General features: G+C 53.9%; 1 protein-coding gene across 1 annotated transcript in view; it reads right to left on the bottom strand.

The window, feature by feature from the left end:
• Positions 1-14,328, bottom strand: part of AHNAK (AHNAK nucleoprotein) — a 36,484-nt gene extending 22,156 nt beyond the window's left edge. Inside the window, exon 1 of the mRNA XM_074231302.1 lies at positions 14,243-14,328. The gene's annotated coding sequence lies outside the window, so the exon portion shown is untranslated. The remainder of the gene's footprint in view (positions 1-14,242) is intronic.
• Positions 14,329-14,798: the final 470 nt, after the last annotated feature.

Here is a 14,798-nt window from a genome sequence, read left to right as displayed (position 1 = left end):
AACACCAAGTGAGGTGCTTATTGGATTAGACATGGTATTGGTTCGGTCCTCCTATCCCCAGGATTTAGGTTACTATTCTGAAGTCCCATCCAAGATAGTTCTAAAAGATTCATGACACAAAATGGCACCTCCATCCTGAGAAAGAACTATGGAGTCCTAATGTAGGTTGTAGCATACTATTTCATTGTTTTTTTGTTATTTGTGGCTCTTTTTTTGTTTTTTTTTTCAAGGCAGTAGAGTTATGTGACTTGCCCAAGGTCACACAGTTAAGTAAGCATTAAGTGTCTGAGGTCAAATTTGAACTCAGGGTCTCCTGACTCCAGGGCTGGTGCTCCATCCACTGCACCACCTAGCTGCCCCTGTTCTGTTTCTTCTTTCACAACATGACTGATGTGGAAATCAGTTTAACATGATTGTACATGTCTAATCTACATCAAATTGTCTGCCATTTGAGGGAGGGGGAAGGGAGAGAGGAAGAAAAATTTGGAATTCAAAATCTTATAAAAAATTAATGTTAAAAATTACTTGTTTACTAAAAAAAACAAACAGACAAAATCCACAAACCCAGAGGTTCAGTCTAGGTTTGGTCAGAGGCATCTAGGTGCTAGGTGGTACAGTGAATTAAACATCAGATATCATTAAGAACTAAGTTTGAATTCTTCTTCGTGACCTTGGGCAGACATTTAACCTCTCCCCAACTTGGTTTCCTCCTCTAACTCCCTTTCAAACGCTAAATAAAGATTCCCTACATCACTTAATCCTGGGCCTTGGTTTCCTCTTCTGTCAATTGAAGAGGCCAGGTTCAGTGACCTTCCCCTCTGAATGGGGCTACCTTGAGCTCCAGAAGCACTGACAAAAGTGACCCAGAAGGACCCCAGGCTAAGCAGGACCCTTTAGACTAGGGACGACCCATAGCTGGCCTGAATTCCCCAGAGGCCACAAAGACAGACAACCCCAAGTCCAAGGAGAGACTCCCCCAAACCTATAAGGCAGCAGCATCTGACTCAGGAAAGCACTAAGGCAGACCTTGGGCAGGCTTCCTGCATTGGGCAATGAGCCAGAACCCCCACCCCCCATCCCAACCGAGATGACCAATCAAGACTCAAGCATGATAAGCTGGAAGCTCACAAAAGTATTTTAACAATACCTGGGCAAGACCCAGAACCCCAAAGTCAGAAAACCTGGCTTCGAATCAGGTTCACCACCCCTTCAATCTGTGACCTGTTTAAAATTATGTGGCCCATCTGGGCCTCAACTTCCACATCTGTAAAATGAAAGGCTTGGACTCCAAAATCAGAACCCTAACTTCCAGCTGGAAAGGATCTCAAAGGTCATTTAGTTTGACTCCCTTATTTTACAAAGGAGGAAACTGAGGCCCCAAGAAGGGAAGGGATTTGCCCAAAGTCACACAGGTACAGATAAGGAACAGAGCCAAGATTACTTTCTCCTACAATATTAATCAGGAAACAAATATTTATTGAGTCAGGTACAAAAGGCTATCGCTGAATGGGATCAAGGAGTATCCCAAGAGTTTGTAAGTAACCACATAAGATCATGTTTCCTTGAGAAAAAAGACACTGTCTTTTCCCCTTATGTCTCCAATTCACATTGAGTCTGGGCACCTGGCAGGTGGCGGTTATGGCAGTATGGGTATAAAGGGCATCATCAAATGGTACATCCTGGGTGTGGGAGACTGTATAGAATGTCAGAATTTTTCAATGGGTTGTTGGGTTTATTCTTTGTTACAGGAAGTGGTTCTCTGGGAAGGGGAGGAGGTTATATTAGGAAATGCTAATGATGTAAAAATATAAGATGTAAATAAAAATTGATTTAAAAATAAGAAAGAGCCGAGCATTAGATCTGCAGTTAAAGGGGTTTAGATTCAAATCGTGGGCTCTGAGACGCCACCCCCCACCAGAAATGTCTTGGGCTAGGCAGCCAAACTTCCTCTACCGCCCGAGCCTCCAGCCCAGCACCACTGCCCAATGGGGCCCACAAGGGGCCCATGACTGTTGCTCCTGATTAAAGACCCTGCGGGGTTGTGGAGGCCAGTCTGCTATCTGGGGAGAGGAGGAAGCAGTGGTCCAGAGAAGACAAAGAGGAACCTCTAGAAGGTCCCACCCACAGTTAGCAGCAGAGCCGAGCATCTGCATCCAAACCTAGCATCTCAGAATGCTGGTTCCTGAATGGTGTCAGAGGGGATCCCCAATGGGGAGAAATGGAGAATAGTGAGCTGACTGTTCCCACCAGGGACTGCCCAAATAGACTAAGAAGACTCCAGGTATTCTCTTGGCTGGCAAGGAGAGAGAGAGAGAGAAAGAGAGAGAGAGAAAGAGACAGAGAGAGAGAGACAGAGAGACAGAGAGACAGAGACAGAGAGATGACAGAAACAGAGAGAAGGGACAGAAAAAGAAGGAAGGAAGAGGAGTGAGGGGGGGGGGGCGGAGAACAGAGATAGAGAGCAATGGAACCCAAACCACAGGCTGGCTGAGAGCCTAACCCTGAGGCCAAGAAGCCAAGAGCCCCTTCCCAGAGCTGGGACCTGTCCAGTACATATATACACAGATTCTCTAAGACCCTTTTCTCAATGCAGGATCCTGGTGCTGATCCAGTTACAGAGGAGAGAGTGGGGAGGGGAATGGAAAAGGGAGGGGGGAAAGGGAGGAAAGAGGAGGAGAACGAGGGGAAGGGAAATAGGGAGAGGGAAAAAGAAAAAGAGAGGAGAGACACAGAGTCAGAGACGGGGGAAGGAGAGAGACAGTGAGGGGAGAGAGAGAGAGAGAGAGAGAGAGAGAGAGAGAGAGAGAGAGAGAGAGAGAGAGAGATTCAGACAGACGAGAGAGACAGTGAGCTCTCACCCACATCTCTGCCCCACCCTCCCCCCTTCCCCCATGAGTCATTGCAGCCATCACAGCTTCAGACATGCAGGGGTCACGCCTGAAATGTGATCCCCATCGCCCTTTTGGGGGGGCTAAGATCCAGGGAGGGGGGAAGAGGGAGGGAAGTCAGAGCCAAGAAGACAACAGAACAGACTGGAATGCCCCCTCCCTCTCCCCCCAGCTAGCAGAGCCCTTGATGCTGACAAGAGTCCCCGGGGGAAATGGCCCCTTCCTCGGGCTGCCCCCTCCTGCTCCCCTCCTTGGTGAGTGTGGGCTAGGAGAGACTTTTGTCCCCCCCACCCAAACCCGCCCCCCAGCACCTTGGGAGCCAAAGTTGCGCCTGAAGCCACAGGTTGGCCTTGGCAGAGTTCTCCCCGGCCGGGCTGCCAACACTCGGGCTACCAGAGCTCTTTCAGACCGTACCTCCAGTGAATCAAGCAGAGCTGGGCCACGGAGAGGCCGGTAAACTGAGGCCCTTGTAGGAGGTGGGCTTGGGCCTGGAGAGGCAAAGGAGGCAGAGTGGGAACAAGCCTGGCTCTGCAGTCAAGATCTGAGTTTTAATCCTGCTCTGAGCTCATTAGCTGTTGGAGCCTCGGAATCCTCTGGCTTCTCCAGTCTCAGCTTTCTGGGTTAGGAAATGAATACCTTGGACCAGATGACTCTAAGGAACCTCCCAACACCAAGCCTACAAACCCATCAGTTGCCAGTTTCAACATCTGCCCCCATTCCTCAGTCTCTCTCCCGCCCCTGCTTGGGCCCTGTCCCATCCCCAGATTCTCCCCTAAGTGACCCGACCCAGGCTCGTCCAGCAGCCCTGGGTGCCATGCTAAGGTTGCCCAAAGGGAAGGTCTGTGATGGAAGACCCCACAGAAAAGTCCAAGAAGGCCACTGAGGTAAATGGGGTGCCCTTGAGGGCAGCAGGTAGAAAAAGGGCTACTTTAAGCCCAGAAAAGAAGGGCAGAGGCCAGGAAATACAGCCCGGAGGTGTCATTTAGCTGTGGGCTAGAGGGGAAGGAAACCTATGAGGGAACGGAAAGGTCCCCACTGAGTCTGAGGAGACCTCGAGCCTGCAAAAGGGTTGATCTGAATCTGAGTTAGCATTAAGAACCTCAGGAGCAGCTAGGTGGCACAGTGGATAGAGCACCGGCCCTGGAGGCAGGAGGACCTGAGTTCAAATCTGACCTCAGACTCTTAATAATTGCCTAGCTGTGTGACCTTGGGCAAGTCATTCTTAACCTCATTGCCTTAAAATAAAAATAAAATAAAATAATAAATAATAGTATTAAGAACCTCGGCAAAGCTTCATGCCCAAGTCCAGGGACTGTTATGAACTCAGAGTATCACACATGGATAAAGATGCTCCCCCCAAGGGAAAATCACCCCCATACAGGGGTCCCCATCCAGTTAGAATCAATAGAGACAGTGCCTGGTTCTACCCTGGGGGGTCTGATCCTCACTACCTTCCTCACAAGACCTTTGCTGCCCCATCAGGGCAGAGCCCCACCCCACCCACACAAGACACAGTTTGTATTTACTCATCTGTGAACGTGGTGTTCTCTGCTCTCCCTTCCCAGGTAGAACATGAGCTTCTGGAGGTCGGAGATTGTTTTGATTTGGATCTAGAAAGATCCCTGGCCTCTCAAATAGTGCCTGGCTCAGAGGCAGGATCATGGAATAAATGGTTGCTGAAGGAAGGAATGAAGGGATGAAGGGATGAATGGATGAATGAACGAATGAATGAGTGAAGTAAAAGGAGCACATAGGATATGCTGGAGTAGCCTTTAGACTCGTGGTCTCCAGAGGCATGAGTGGGGAGGGGGCTGACAGGGGAGCCCCAACCACCTCAGGATATCTACCCAAGCAAGGGTTAGGGGCAGAAATTTTATCCTAATAGGGCAAGGATAGAGAGTCGACAGATGAACACCGAAATCACAACGTCAGAGAAAGATCAAAGCCAAGCTGGGAACCACACACACACCACAGGAACACACCCAGGAAGAGAATTCAGAGCTCGTGCGCCTCGAAACAATCTCTCCCCCCACAAAGAAGTGTCCAGAGGATTTAAAATGGAGGGTGTTTTTAGAGACCCAACCTCCTCATCTTCAGAGGAGGAAGCTAATCCCAGCATGGGGAAGGGAAGGGACTTGCCCAAACTCCCAATTCACTCTCTCTCTCAGGAAGGGACATGCCCAACCTCAATCTCTCTCTGTCTCTCTGTCTCTCTGTCTGTCTGTCTCTCTCTCTCTCTCTCTCTCTCTCTCTCTCTCTCTCTCTCTCCCCCTTCTCTCCCTTTTCCTCTCTATCTTTCCCTCTAGGCTTTTCACCTCTGGGTAGCCATCCCTCTCCTCTGTATTCTCTTTGAATAAGTCTCCTGGGAATGCCCCAACTGTCCTTTGGCCCCCTTAGGCTGAAGCTCTCCCTCTGTGTTTGTCTATGTGCGCCTCTGGATGGGGAGAGTAAGGAAAATCTGGGTTAGGAGATGACGAGAAGTGAGATTATTATCACTTTATTCTCCAATGGGCTGGTGTCTGACATACGCAGAAGAGAAAAGAGAATTTTCTGTGTGGGTGCATGTAAACAAATATACTTTGTCATGGATGGGGAAGAGACAGAGACAGAGGTAGAGAAAGAGAGACAGAGAGAGAAGAGGAAATCCTAGAGATGGCTGAAGGAAGAAGCAGCCTTGGGAATGATCCACAAGCCCAGAAGGAGAGAGATAGAGGAGAAAGGATACAGAAAAGAAAAAGATATACCCAAGGACTTCAGTAACTGAGAAAGGCATACAAAATACACACATGGACATGAACATGGGCCTGTATAAACACGCCCATGTCTCCGGTGTCATCTAAATCTAACCTGATCATTATAGAGATGAGGAAACTGAAGCCAGTGGGTGGGTGTCAGGCCTGCCCACCTGGGTGAGAGGAAGCATCCAGGGGTAATTGGCAGGATTCTGGCCGGAAGCAGAGCCTGTGGTCTAATTGGCACGGCAGAGAGAGAGCCTTGGATCAGGAATCATCCCAGCCAGGCCCCTCAGCACAGCCAGAGACTCAGCCCCTTGCTGGGCTTCCCTTTCCCCGCCTGGAGATGATCAGGTCAGATTTATTGGCCCAGGAGATCCCTTCCATCTCCTAAAGCCATCATCAGTTCCCATTGCCTCATCTCATGAGCCCTGTGAGGAAGATAGTCAAAAGTCTCATTAAATGAAAAGATGAGGCCCAGAGAAGGAAGGGATTGGCCCAGCCTCCCACAGCTTGTGTGGGGCAGAGTTGGGGTTCAGACTCAGGGTTCTCCAGGACCCAAAGGCACACTCTGCAGTGTAGAGAACAAAACTGGGCCACCCACAGGGCAGGCAGTGGTGCAGGGGATGCAGTACTGGCCCTGGAGTCAGGAGGACCTGAGTTCAAATCCAGCCTCAAATACTTGTTACTTACTAGCTGCATGACCTTGGGCAAGTATCTTAATCCTATTACTCCACAAAAACCAAAGCAAACCAAAACAAACAAAACCGGAGTACCCACATATCCACCCACAGGGGCAATTAGAGCCCTTCATCACCTGCCCATTTCCAGGCTTATTATACTATACTCCTACCCCAGATGTGAACACCGAAATCACAACGTCAGAGAAAGATCCTTAAGCCTTAACTCCGAGGACACTGCCCCCCATAACTGTTTCATGAACGAGACCCCCCCCCTCAGTTCTGGGCATTATCTCCGGCCACCCCCTAGGCCTAGAAGCTTGCCCTCCTCCACTCGGACTACTGCTCCCCCCACCCCCGTGGCTTCCTTCAGGGCTCAACTAAAATCCCATCTTCCTAGCGCTGCTGCCCATCTTCATCCTAATGTTTTCCTGATAAAATTTCCTGTGCGTATTGAGACATGTTACATGAACAATGACATTTCCTCTTTGTAACTGTAAATAAATTGTAAATAAAAATGTATCTTTAAAAAGTGCTGACTCGATATGCTAAAGATGGGCCTGCATATTTAAAGCCCAAATAAAACAAAATCCCACCTCCCACAGCAAGCTTTTCCGGGTTCCCCCTTATTCTAGGGCCGGCCCTCCATCGATAGTCTGGAGGCAACTGTTTATGATTTATCTCATCCAATAGACTGTAAGCGCCTCAGAGCTGGCCCCAGGCCTGATCATAGAATAGGTGTTGAATAAATAATTCACCCAAACAATGGGGAGCTACAAGACCAGGGGGAGAAAAAAGAAGAAAGACTCACAGAAAAATCAGAACTGAGAGGGAACAAGAACCTGGCAGTTTGGGCAGAGGGGAACCAATAAAGGGAGACCCGCAAAGTACCAGAAAGTACCCTGGCTCTTAGGGAGTTGGGGAAGCGTCAGCCCACCTTCCCAGCTCCCAAGGGCAGCCCCGTCTGGTCCAGAAATAGGCAAGGCCCAGAGAAACTGGCCCAACGCCTCCACATTCCAGGTGCTGGATAGTTGGAAATCTTTCAGAATGAGGCCAAGCTAGGACTATGGAATAACCCCCCACCCCACCCCCTAGGAAAGGCCTGAAGACATCTCCAAGGTTCCTGAGTTAACCTTGAATGTCCATTCTGAGGGCAAGACGTGTGATTTTTTTTAATCCCATCTATGAAGTTCCTTCATAAACCAGATCCCTGACTCCAATCCAGCAATAAAAATGTTCATAATTATTACAAAGCAATAACTCTCTTACATAGCAATGAGCGCGTTCCACCTATCAACATCACATTTTCATTCAACTGAAGAAAAACCTCAGCGACAGCCTATGACCACACAGCTAACTTTTGGAAGCCACTTTTTCTGAGAGTTTCAAAAGTTCTGATGAACCCAGCCAGCCTCCTCCGAGTTCCCCCAAGACACCCCCTTGAACAATACTCCCATACCTGGACAATACCAATGCTCTGAGGTCAGACCCCGGCCTAAATGGAGTAATCAAATTATCATAGATTTGTGAGGAGAAGAGGCAGGTTCCACTTCCAGCTCTACCAGTGCCCCCACCTGTGTGAGGCCGACTCAAGTGGCCACGTGGAGAGAGACGTGTCGGCTTTCAATCTATAAAACCGTATGTTACCAAATGGCTAGAAGACACCATATTGTTTGAGAGCCAGACTTGGCATCGGGAAGACTCATCTTTCTGAGTTCAAATCTGTCCTCAGACACTTAAAAATTGGGTGACCCTAGGCAAGTCGATTAACCATATTTGCCTCCGTTTCCTCATCAGTAAAGTAGTGTGCCATTGAAGGTTTCTTCCGGTTCTAAATCCTAAGAAGTAGACCAAAATCAGAAATGAATGCTAAAAGAGAAGCTGAAGGTCACCAGTATTCCACTTTGCTCCAAGTCCCCAGGGGAGAAAGGAACAGCACTGTGCCAAGACAAAGAGCACCCAGTCTACAAGGTCACATAATATCAGGAGATAGAACAGAAGCTCCCTGAGGGTAGAGAATAGTTTTCCCTCTTGCCTTTGTATTCCCAGCACCCGGAGTAAGGATGATTGACTGACTGCTAGGCAGATATATTTCAACTTTCCTTTTGCAGAAAGAGAGACAAAATCTAAGGTGAAGCCCCCTTAATATGGGAGAAGGATCTGACAAGTCTCCAACCCGAAGGAGATCAGCTTCCTGGTAGTTGGCCAAGGACAGCCACCATTTACAGCCCACTGCCCACCCTAATGATCACAGGAAGGTGGAGGGAATTATAGAAGACACCAGTCCAAGGCTAAAGTTGTAGTTTTAAATGAGATCATCTTCCAGTTCCTTTATTTTATAGATGAGGAAGGAAAGGACAAGTCCAAGGTCATATGACTGCCAATCAGCATTTAAAGACCTTCACCTTCCCATACTGCTTCTGTGTGCAGTCATGGGCGTGAACCCCATCCATCTTCCCATGGGCAACCATACATTCAACCCATGGGGATTCTCCCTCACCTCCATCTATGCCCATTCATAATTATTGCTCTAAGGGCCACCAGCGCTATCTTCTGTGCCAAACAACTCCCAGCTCCCACCACAAATCTCAAGGCCTACTCTAAGCCAGTCACTTGAGCCTGGAAGTAGTGATTAAGCTCTGTGGGGACTGGGGTTTCAAAGACTTGAAAAAACCCCGCCCTTGGCTTAGCTTCCCCCCCTCCCAACAGCGCCCCAGCCACCCAGGGCCTGCCTGTCTGTCTATCAGCCTTTCCCTTGGTGTTGATACCTGCCAATCTGGTTCCCCTCCTTCCCTGCCCTAGGGGACTGAAACAACTGGTCCAGCCCACAGCTCCCACTGGGGAGGAAGTTTTCCACCCTCCCAGCCTTCCTGGCTTCTCCCCTCCCCCTTCCCACAGGCCCTCCCGGGCATCTCGATACACACCTGCCTCTGCTGTGGGTCACCCCAACCCCTCCTACTGCCCAGTTATCGGCTCCATCTCCCCCTTACGTCACCCCCCCACCCCCAGCTCTATTCTCTAACCATTTTCACTTAGTCCTCCTGTTCACTGGGAAGCTCCAGAAAAGAAGGTCCTGGCAGAGGGAGGGAAGACATTCCTCCTTCCTACTCCTCCTTTTGACAGGAGACTCAGTATGTTTCCTTACTTTCACATCCGTTATTCCCGAGGGCCCCCTTTGCCAGTGGGGAATTCCCTGTTTCTTGGGAGTTAGATGGGCAAAGAAAGGCTCTTTCATCTCTCTGCCCTTCTCCAGGACTTGTGCCCCCAGAGACAGTGACATCTCTATTGGGGTTGCCTAAGAACCCGAGTCTTGCCCCAGGTCTTAGCTGCCAGGAGCTCCCAAGCCCTCGGTTGGAAGAGTCAGTCCCGAATACCCTTACCAGAGAGCCGCCCCTCAGCCTGCTAGGCCAGGACACGTAGCCTCCCTAAGATCCTCCATGAGGATTGACTCCACGTACTTCCCCTTCCCTAGAACCTCCGCTCTGGCCCCCTGACGGGATCCAGCAGGATGCCCTGCCCCACTCCAGCCCTGTCCACAGCCCAGGCTGGTTCATGGACCCATTCTCTGGACCCAGGCAGGGCTGGAAGAGCCCCGAAGGCCCTCCTAAGGGCTGACCAGTGCAACCCAACAGACATAGAAACTTCAAGGACGCACCACGTACACACACATGCAGAGAACCACACAGGTGGTGTGACTCATCCACTGTCGCACAGTGACCCACTAGCCATGAATTACAATAGAGCAACAGCCACAGCACAGGCAGAATGCAGCCACTTGGGTGGGCCCAGGCCGTCCCTCCTGGGTAGACTGAGAGCTGAGCACCCCAATAGAACAATGGCAAGCCCTTATCCCTCAGCAAAATGAGAGCATTGGATTCATTGCTCTCTGAGGTCACTTCTGCTTCACATTCTATCTTCTGTACTCTAAGTTCCCAACATACTCTATGTTCTAAGGCTCTGGTGTTCTTTAGAAGTTGAAGTTCCCTCCCACTTCTTATGTTCTAAGCTCCTTCCCAGATATGACATTCCATGTTCTAAAGTTCCAATGTTCTTTAGAAGTTCCCTCCCACTTCTTATGTTCTAAGACTAATGCTCCTTTTTCTATGCTCTAAGCTCATTCCCAGCTCTGACATTCTATATTCTAAGGTTCTAGTCTTCCATTTTCTACGTTTGAAGTTCCCTCTCCTTGTGTTCTAAGACTGACATTCTTTGTTCTAGGTTTTAGGTTCTCGGTTCTCTCCCAGTTGTGATAGTCTGCATGATTTCTTTTTAAGTTGTCTAACTTGTATTTAAGATCACCTCGATTTCCAAATATACACCTCCTTCTCCCTTACCTATCAGATCATCCCTTAGAATGGGGATGGGGAACCGTTTTTCTGCCAAGGGTCAAAACTTTAAAATCAGTCTTCTCTATTTGGTCAAACATTTAATTCACCCCTAAAAAGCTCCTAGATTTGTTGAATTTCCAGTCCTGCCTATGGCTGCCTCGGCAGTCCCAGACCAATTTGAGGGCTTCAGAAAGCCCATGGCCCCTGCCTAATAACAAAGAATAAAGAGAGAAAGGGGCAAAAAACAATCTGGCAAAGCCAGCCAACCTATCAATGACAGGTACTGTTCTGCACTCTGTAAAAAGGGAGGGAAATAGCATTTTTTTCCACACATTCCTCATCCTAAGCCCACCTTTCCATAGTCAGTGTTCTAAGCTCCCCACCATGTGTCCGAAATTCTATATTCTGCTGTCTGGAGAGCCCAGCCCTGCTTTCCTATGGTTTATGAGTTTAATGGGTCCCATACTGTCGCCAGTCCCCCATAGTTCCTGCTGCATGCCCACCCACGTGGCGTGGCTGAGCATGGCCTCACCCACCTACACCGGAGGCACACCCAGTCTCTTTGGCTATAAGACTCATGTATACAGGGGCAACACTGCCCACCAAAGATGATATCCAAATGCACACCACCCTCCATAAAGAAGGGACCTGGCCAAGAACAGGGAGGAGGCAGAAGCTTAGACTTGTTTCTGCCGAGGCTGCAGCAGAGACCCAAGCCCAGTTTCCTCCGGTTACTAATGTGCCCACCTCCCTTCTCCAATACACATTTCATATAGAGGGTTCCAACAAAAAGCATGGGAAAGAAAAAAGTAGAGAAGCCAGGAGATCCATCGGCTCCCATGGCCTGGGGAGGATGAGGACCACGCCCCAGCACCCCACACCTCCCTCCACCCCCACAGCTTCACTCCAACCACTCCAACCAGCTCCTCCGGCTCAGGGTGGAGCGCTCCCTCTGCCAAGGACAGCCATTTCAGATCTGGGTTATGGGTGCCAACCTGCTCACTCACCCTAGGCACCCCCATCCCCTGCAGTTGCTGCTCTGATAGCCCCCTCCACCCCCCAGTCTATCCCTAGGCTTAGTCTCATGCCTTAACTTTGTAAACATTATGAGACCAATGATAAAAGTGGCTCTCCCTCTGCAGGCCCCACCCTGGTCCCAAGACCAGCCCCCAAACTCTACAATTGCTTCCACGCACCCCCAAATCTTCCTGAACATTCAGCTCTATGGGAGATTGCAAGGGCCCAGCAGGCCAAGCCCCCGCCCTCCAATTTCACAGGCATTTCCCTATAGGGCAACCCTATTATGTCCATCCCTCATGGCCTCCCTCTGGAGTCTTGGAGCTCCAGGGATAGGGTAAGGGGCAGGGGGAGACTATGCCCATGCCCATGACTAGGAGCACAAAGTAGAATTTTAAAGTATGCCAACTGCCTTCTTTATACCCGGGAGGGAGAGGGATGGCAGCATTCTGGCCCCTTCACAGGTGAGGTAAAGGGGAGGCTCTGCTGACTTGCATCTGGGTCCCAGGGCTGGGAAGCCAACCAGACAAGAGCTCTGTCCCGACCACCACCCCGGATTCCCAGTTGGCTGGGCCAGTTCCCCTCCCCTCCTCTCTCACTCCACCCATTCATGCTGCCTGGCCTCTCTGGGACTCAGTTTTCTCATCTCCGGAATGGGCCGGAGCCCTCCTAGCCTGGGATTCTATGGCCCTACCATCCCCATGGCTCCTCAGTTTCCCAAAGTGACACCGCGGATCGCCACACAGTGTTCCTTACTGTGCGGGAGGCAACGGCTCTGAGGAGTTCAAGGTCCTGGGTGCAAACTCCCCCCAGACCTGGGCCAGAAGGGAGGAGATGGGGGCGAGGTCGGAGGAGGAGATGGGGAGTTAACGGCGGCCCGAAGAGGGGCTGACCACAGTCCAGGGGTCCCAAGCGGAGGAGGTCTGCCCTGCCCGGAATCCCAGCCTTCTCCAGCTCCATCTGCACTTAATGCCCATCCAGGCTCCGCGTATTCCTCAACCCCACCCCGTTGGGGAAGGAAGCTCCCCCCTCCTGCTGGAGGGGAAGTGAGTGCCACACCCAGCCCCGGGCCTCAGGGATCTCCCTAATGGAGACGGGAGGCGTTTTGGGGGGTGCAGGAAGTGAGGGGAGCTGAGGGCCGGGAGTGTGGCTCTCCTCCCTTTCGGGGAGCCACAGTTGGAGGAGGTTGAGAAAGTGTCTCCAGGGCAAAGGGGAGTCTTCACCGCCTCCAGCGATCACACCCCCGACTGGGGACAGTCACCGCCCTGGAGCCCCAAAGCGGAACCCGAGGGACCCACCCTGGGGTCCCCCGACCCCTCCCCACAAGCCAGGGCCATGGAGCTGTCCTCCACCCCCCCCAGTCGCCGTTTACACGCCCCTCGCGGGGAGCCCGGGCGCCCCCTGCGGCTCCGCGCCCTCCCCGCCCCCCGGGGTGGCCTTGCTGCCCGCCCTGTCCTGGGTCCTCGGCCCTGCCCGGGGCCCGCCCAGCTCCCCGGGAGCCCCGCCCGGCCCCCGCCCGGGAGCAGGGAGCGCGGGGCGCCCCTCCCCCGTGGGGGGGCCCTTCCATGAGGCGCCGCCTTCCAGCGGGGGCCCCCAGCCCCTCCCCTGTCCCCCAAAGCTGGAGCAGGCGCCCGGGAGACGCCCGGAGGGGAAGTCGGCCCCCCCAGCCTGGGAGCCCCACCTCCGCCCCCCCGTTTTGCCCCTGCTCCTCCCTCTCCCCGAACTTCTGGTTTGAATTAGTCACTGGCTCCGGCCCCGCATTCCTCAGGCTGCTGGCGGGGGGCCAGGGGCTGGGGGGGCGCAGCCCGCGCGGGCCCCCCGAGGGGCGCTCCCCCGCCGCCCCCCGCCCCCAGGACCCGCGCGCGCACACACACGCACACACAGACACGCGCGCACACACGCACACAGACACGCACACCACACACACACCACACACTCGCGCACACACGCACACACACACCTCACACACGCACACGCACACACACGCACACACCACACACACACCACACACACCACACACGCACACACACACGCACACACACCTCACACACGCACACACACCACACACACGCACGCACACATCCATACGCACAGACACACTCGCACTCACTCAGAGACACTGGGAGACACACGCACACCCCACTTGCGCACACGGACACGCGCGCACACACTCACGGGCTGGGACCCCGCGAACTTCCCGCAGGGGGCTGGCAGCTTCCAGGCCCGGGACCCGAGGGGGATGAGCAGGGTGGGGCCGGGGGGCGCGGGGCGGGGCGGGGCGCCTGGGCCGCCGCGGCTTAGGGGCGGAGGTGGGGGGCCCTCGGGCGGGGCCGCCCCGGGGAGGGGGCGCAGGGAAGGGCTCCGGTTCGGAATGGGGGCGCGGAGGGGCGGGGGGCCCGGAGACAACTTTCCGGACTCGGCAGGACCCGCGCCCGGGGCAGAGCTGGGGGGGGGCTCCTCTGAGCCGCGCCCGGCCCCGCCCGGCCCGAACCCTCCCGCCGCCCGCAGAGCCGCCCCCCGAGCGGACCCCGAGGGGGCCCGGGCCCCGAGGCGCCGCAGGCAGACGGACCCCGCCCCCCGGGCCCCGGCGCCCCTACCTGCGGGCTCAGCCCCGGGCCGCGGCCATGGCCGGGCGCGGGGGTCTGCGGGTCGGGACGGGGCGGGCCCGGCGGCGGCGGCGGAGCAGCAGCGAGTGGCCCGGGCCCCGCGCGCGGAGGCGGCTCTTGTAGCGGGGCCGAGGGGCGGGGCGGGGCGGGGCGCGGGGCGGGGCGGGGAAACTGAGGCCCCGCGCAGGGGGGCTCCGACGCCCGGGCCCGGGCTGGGGCCCCGGGCCGGCCCCTCGCAGGGAGGGGAAGCCGAGCCCGGCGGGACGGGCGAGGCCGGGCCGGGACCGGAGCCGGGGGGCTGTCACGCCCCCCCCCCCACGGTCCGATGGTGCCCCCAGCGGGCTTCCCCTCGGGGTGCCCGGCCCCCCCAGTGGACAGAGCCCGGGCCGCCCGCAGCCCCGCCAGCCCCGAGGACTGTCCCGGGAAGGCGCGGGGGGGCCCCGCCGGCCCCCGCCCCCCGCCCTCCCCCTCCCGAGGCCGCAGCAGCTCCAAGTTTACAGCCATTTCCCACAAGCTCAGAGTTTCATTAAACCTTTAATGAGGGCGT

The sequence above is a fragment of the Macrotis lagotis genome, chromosome 3, assembly GCF_037893015.1.
Source record: "Macrotis lagotis isolate mMagLag1 chromosome 3, bilby.v1.9.chrom.fasta, whole genome shotgun sequence".
NCBI lineage: Eukaryota > Metazoa > Chordata > Mammalia > Peramelemorphia > Peramelidae > Macrotis > Macrotis lagotis.
Note: the sequence above shows the minus strand (reverse complement) of the source record. Positions and strands in the feature narration are given on the sequence as shown.